The sequence below is a fragment of the Chiloscyllium plagiosum genome, chromosome 32 (genome assembly GCF_004010195.1).
Source record: "Chiloscyllium plagiosum isolate BGI_BamShark_2017 chromosome 32, ASM401019v2, whole genome shotgun sequence".
Lineage (NCBI taxonomy): Eukaryota > Metazoa > Chordata > Chondrichthyes > Orectolobiformes > Hemiscylliidae > Chiloscyllium > Chiloscyllium plagiosum.
Genome location: NC_057741.1, coordinates 15,874,290 through 15,880,289, shown reverse-complemented (window position 1 = coordinate 15,880,289; position 6,000 = coordinate 15,874,290).

Below are 6,000 nucleotides of genomic sequence, written 5' to 3'. Positions count from 1 at the left end.
CTTGTCAAACGCCTTACTGAAGTCCATATAGATCACATTCACTGCTCTGTCCTCATCAATTCTCTTTGTTACTTCTTCAAAAAACTCAATCAAGTTTGTGAGACATGAGTTCCCACGCACAAAGCCATGTTGACTATCCCTAATCAGTCCTTGCCTTTCCAAATACATGTACATCCTGTCCCTCAGGATTCCCTCCAACAACTTGCCCATCACCGTGGTCAGGCTCACTGGTCTATAGTTCCCTGGCTTGTCCCTACCACCCTTCTTAAACAGTGGCACCATGTTTGCCAACCTCCAGTCTTCCGGCACCTCACCTGTGACTATTGACGATAGAAATATCTCAGCAAGAGGCCCAGCAATCAGTTCTCTAGCTTCCCACAGAGTTCTCGGGTACTCCTGGTCAGGTCCTGGGGATTTATCCACCTTTACCCATTTCAAGACATCCAGCACTTCCTCCTCTGTAATCTGGACATTTTGCAAGTTGTCACCATCTATTTCCCTAGAGTTTATATCTTTCATATCCTTTTCATAGTAAATACTGATGCAAAATACTCATTTAGTATCTCCCCCACTTCTGCTGCTCCACACAAAGGCTGCCTTGCTGATCTTTGAGGGGCGTTATTCTCTCCCTAGTTACCCTTTCGTCCTTAATGTATTTGTAAAAACCCTTTGGATTCTCCTTAACCCTATTTGCCAAAGCTATCTCATGTCCCCTTTTTGCCCTCCTGATTTCCCTCTTAAGTATACTCCTACTTCCTTTATACTCTTCTAAGGATTCACTCAATCTATCCTGTCTATACCTTACATATGCTTCCTTCTTTTTCTTAACCAAACCCTCAATTTCTTTAGTCATCCAGCATTCCCTATGCCTACCAGCCTTTCCTTTCACCCTGACAGGAATATACTTTTTCTGGATTCTCGTTATACTATGATGTAAATTTCTATGTTCTGTGTTCTATGAGTCCGGGAACCCTTCCTCAAAGCTCTGATTTCTCTTCACGGATGCTGCCAGACCTGCTGAACTTTTCTAGCAACTTCTGTTTCTGTTTCTGATTTACATCATCTGCAGTTCTTTGTTTTTTTTAATTTCATATCCCTCCAAATCTTTCTTATTCATGAACTTGTCCACACGCCTTTTAAATATTGTAACTGTACCTACATTCACCACTTCCTCTGGAAGTTCATTCCACATGCTTGTTGGCCGTCATGTTCTTTTTAAATCTTTCCCCTCTCACCTTAAGTATATGTCCCCTAATCTTGAAATCCCCCACCATATGGAAAAGAAACCTTCCATTCACCTTATCTATACTCCTCATGATTTCAAAAACTTCCATAAAGTCACCCATCAACTTCCTATGCTCCAGTGAAAAAAAATTCCAGTCTCTCTCTCTCTGCAACTCAAACTTTCCATTGTTGATTAATTCCTTAATACTAATGTGGTTAATTACATTCTTTGGGGAATAGTGATTAAAAAAAGGAACTCAAACATTTGTGGTGACCAACTGAGGATGTTGAACAGAGGGGATGGTGCACTCCCTCTCAACTTGTCCTAACACTGTTCATGTTGCTGTTCGGCCTTCATGTCCTTACAGCAAGAATCAGTGACTAGAGTTATTCATAAATGATTGAGTGAAGTATTGTATGGTACAGGCCAGAGCCTGTGAAATTGTATTTTTGAAATAGCCAATACCTTTAAGACAGGGATAGAACATAGAACATAGAACAGTACAGCACAGAACAGGCCCTTCAGCCCACGATGTTGTGCTGACAATTGATCCTCATATATGCACCCTCAAACATCTGTGACCATATGCATGTCCAGCAGTCTCTTAAATGTCCCCAATGACCTTGCTTCCACAACTGCTGCTGGCAACGCATTCCATGCTCTCACAACTCTTTGTGTAAAGAACCCGCCTCTGACATCCCCTCTATACTTTCCTCCAACCAGCTTAAAACTATGACCCCTTGTGTTAGCCATTTCTGCCCTGGGAAATAGTCTCTGGCTATCGACTCTATCTATGCCTCTCATTATCTTGTATACTTCAATTAGGTCCCCTTTCCTTGTCCTTTTCTCCAATGAAAAAAGTCCGAGCTCAGTCAACCTCTCTTCGTAAGATAAGCCCTCCAGTCCAGGCAGCATCCTGGTAAACCTCCTCTGAACCCTCTCCAAAGCATCCGCATCTTTCCTATAATAGGGCGACCAGAACTGGACACAGTATTCCAAGCGCGGTCTAACCAAAGTTTTATAGAACTGCAACAAGATCTCATGACTCTTAAACTCAATCCCCCTGTTAATGAAAGCCAAAACACCATATGCTTTCTATACAACCCTGTCCACTTGCATGGCCATTTTAAGGGATCTATGTACCTGCACACCAAGATCCCTCTGTTCCTCCCCATTGCCAAGAATCCTATCCTTAATCCTGTACTCAGCTTTCAAATTTGACCTTCCAAAATACATCACCTTGCATTTATCCAGGTTGAACTCCATCTGCCACCTCTCAGCCCATCTCTGCATCCTGTCAATGTCTTGCTGCAGCCTACAACAGCCCTCTATACTGTCAACGATACCTCCAACCTTTGTGTGGTCTGCAAACTTGCTGACCCATCCTTCAATCCCCTCATCCAAGACATTTATAAAAATGGATGGAGGAAATGAAAATGGTATAAAGAATAGCAAGAAAAAAAAAACAAGTGTATGAGTAAATGTTGCAAGTGGACCATCAGAAGCTCAGTGTTGTCACATGTTAATGGTACAAAAGGGCACAGTGCTTTCTCAGGCTCCATTTCCTTCACAGGATTATAACTTCTCCCTTAGAATCATCATGAACTTAGGCAAAAATAACTGAGGCATTAAATGTTAGGAAAAGTCTATAGTTCTTAAGGCAGGGTGTTACAAATCCACTTACAATGTTGGTTGGATGAATCACAACGCATGACATGGTACATTGAAAAACAAGCTGACCTGACAGCATTCCATGAACATTTTACTGTCATATTATCCTATATATTGACCTACTTGTCAATTACTGATCAGCCATATCAACTTGGACTTTCTAGGCTATATGATCATTGTGCTTATTGACAGACAGTAAAGCCAGAGTTGTCATAAATGTCAATACTATTTAAAATTGTATACAGTTATAGCAAGGAATAATTTGTTTTGTTAACTGTTTTCATCGTGGATTTATAAGGTGTGAGAAACTGCGCCAGGTTGTGAGAGACATGTGCAGAAGTCATGAATATTCAGTTCACATCATGAGTGAGCACCATTTTTACATCTGTGAGTTACTGTCACATAAGGAGATTGTAGAAAGCACATGTACCTTGGCAGTCCTGACAATTTTTAATTAACATTTTCTTGATGGCCCAGACATTAAGCATCACTTAAGTGGAATGTGGAAGGGGAAATGTGTAATTGAGACTCACATTTTCCTCACTGAACTTAGCGGATTTTCTGTCCAATGTTTTCAAAGAAACCAAAATCAGCCAAAATCACTCGTGTGATTTGCCATGTTGCACAGTATTCCGTCCTGCCTGGTGCTTAATGTTCATGTAGTGAATTAGAAAACTACACTCTTCTCTGTGCATTTTTAATGTTAAGACTTGTAACTATGGGTCTGCAAAAAAAAAAGCACATCAAATCTTTCATTCTATTTATGGAACACCACTACTTTGTTTAGTATCATGTTATGTGCTATAAGAATTTTTTGAAATGCAGAAGAGGGTGCAGTGTCAGCGTAGATGCTGCCAATGGCAAACACAATTCCAAATTCTGGAGCAGTCAATGAAAGGTCAGGAAGTTTGTTTCAAGTGTGAGTCACCTTTCAAATGGCATTAGTTAAAAAAACTGAAGAATTAACTGAGATACGAGACACATTGCAGGGTAATATAGGGTGAGAGAAAAGGTTAGGGAGCAAATGAGATGATGTGTGAAGTAGGATGAATAATGAGCTATCAAGGGGATACAGGACACAGCTGAGGTGACAATGTCAGTCAAGGTGATTACAAAGGACGTGAAAACTACAGACAGTGGAGGTGACAGCAGGAGGCAGAGAAGGCAACAAATAGACAGAGGTGATGAAATGCATAACTCAGAAAGTAGCAACAAGAATATGAAAGTGATTAGGGACAGCAGAAAACAACATGATATAAAATAACCAGAATATGAGGGAACTAGGGAAGAATTGTATGAAAGATAATGAGATTATTTAGTGTGACCCGTTGATAAATGTTCAAGTGGCAGATGAATAAAACACAATAAGAATCAGAAACGGCCAAATGACTGTTATTGAAATATTTTCTTTGAACCTACATTCCTCATTAAGCATCTTGTACCAACATCAGACTTGTTGTTTTTACATCCTTCCCAATCAGGGATAAATTTGCTTTATTCTTAGAATATTTAACAAATATTCAGGCATCACAATTTATCTCAATTCCTTAAATTTAACACTCAAGGTAAGAAAGTTGAAGTTTAGAGCATTTGGCATCATACGAACATAGAACATTTATCATACTGAAAGAGGCCAATCATCTCATTTCTATGCTGGTGGCTAAGAAAATTATTTAGTCTAATCCTACTTTCCAGCTATTGGTCCATAAACCTGTTGTTTATATGAGATCATAAGGAATAGGAGGTAGAGTAGGCCATTCAGCTCTTTGAAACAACTCTGCCATCCAATAAAGTCATGGCTAATCTGAATATGGAGTTATCTTCACTTTCTAGCCTACCTGTTGACCCCCCTAACCCACCACCCACTCCCATAACCTTTCACTCCCTTGTTGATCAAACAATTGTCTAACTAACCATTATGTGAAATACATTCCCTTCAAATATAATGGCTTTTTGACATTTTTACTTTAAATCATTCTTGATCTCTCTGCTAAAGGAAGTAAGTCCTTCTAAACCATGCTAGCCAAACACCTCATTTTATGTACCTCAATTACATCTCTCTTTGGTATCATCTATTCATACAAAATAAATCCCCAGTCTATTGAATCCTTTCACATAGATAAAATTCTCCATTCCTGGCAACATTTTCCTAAATCTTCTTTACTCTTTCTAATGTGATCATCAGAACTTTAGGCAGTATTCTAGCTATGCCAAACTAATGTTGTGTACAGTGCTAGTGTAATGTTCCTGCTCATATACCCTCTGGCTCAGCTAATAAAGGAAAGTCTCTAGTATACTTTCTTAACTACTTTATCTAGCTGCCTTACTACCTTCAAGTACCTCTGGACATGTCCCTCCATTCGTCTATATTTCTCAGCATCCTTTCCTTAATTGTGTATTCCTGAGTCTAATTTGGTCTTTACAAATGCATTGCCTCACTTCCTGTATCACTTCTTCTGCCTGAATTCCATTTCTTTCTTTTCTGCCCACCTGACCACTCAGTTGATATTTTCCTGCAGTCTTCGGCTTTCATCTCACTGTCAGTCATGCAACCAGCTTCTGTAATATCAGTAAACTCCTACTAATTCCCATATATCAAAGTATAAATCATTCATACATACTATGAAAAGCAAAGGGCCTTGTACCTGACCCCTCTGGAACAAGACTCGAGACAGTTTTCCCATCAGTAGAACACCTGTTGACCATTACCCTTTGCTTCCTGCCACCAAACTAATTTTAGCTCCAACTTATCATTTGTCTTTGAATCTCATCAGTTCTTATTTTTCTCACCAGAGAGAGTGGGGGGACCTTGTCAAAAGCCTTGCTATAAAAGATAACAAATGTGCTACCCTTATTGAAATCCTTTAAAGGTATCTGTTTCACCTGTCTTGTGAACACATATTTGAAGGGCTCCTGGCCCCAGTGAATGCAAGACATTTCTCCTCCTTTACATCTTCCCCACCAAGATCTTCAGTACAATGTCCAAAATCCACTGTCTTCCATGTTGTGCCATTCTTTAGTGTTTCCCAGTGGTCTCTTGCTGCACAACTGCTGGCACCTGCTGCAATTACAATACACCTCAATTTTAATAGGTGCAGATTGGC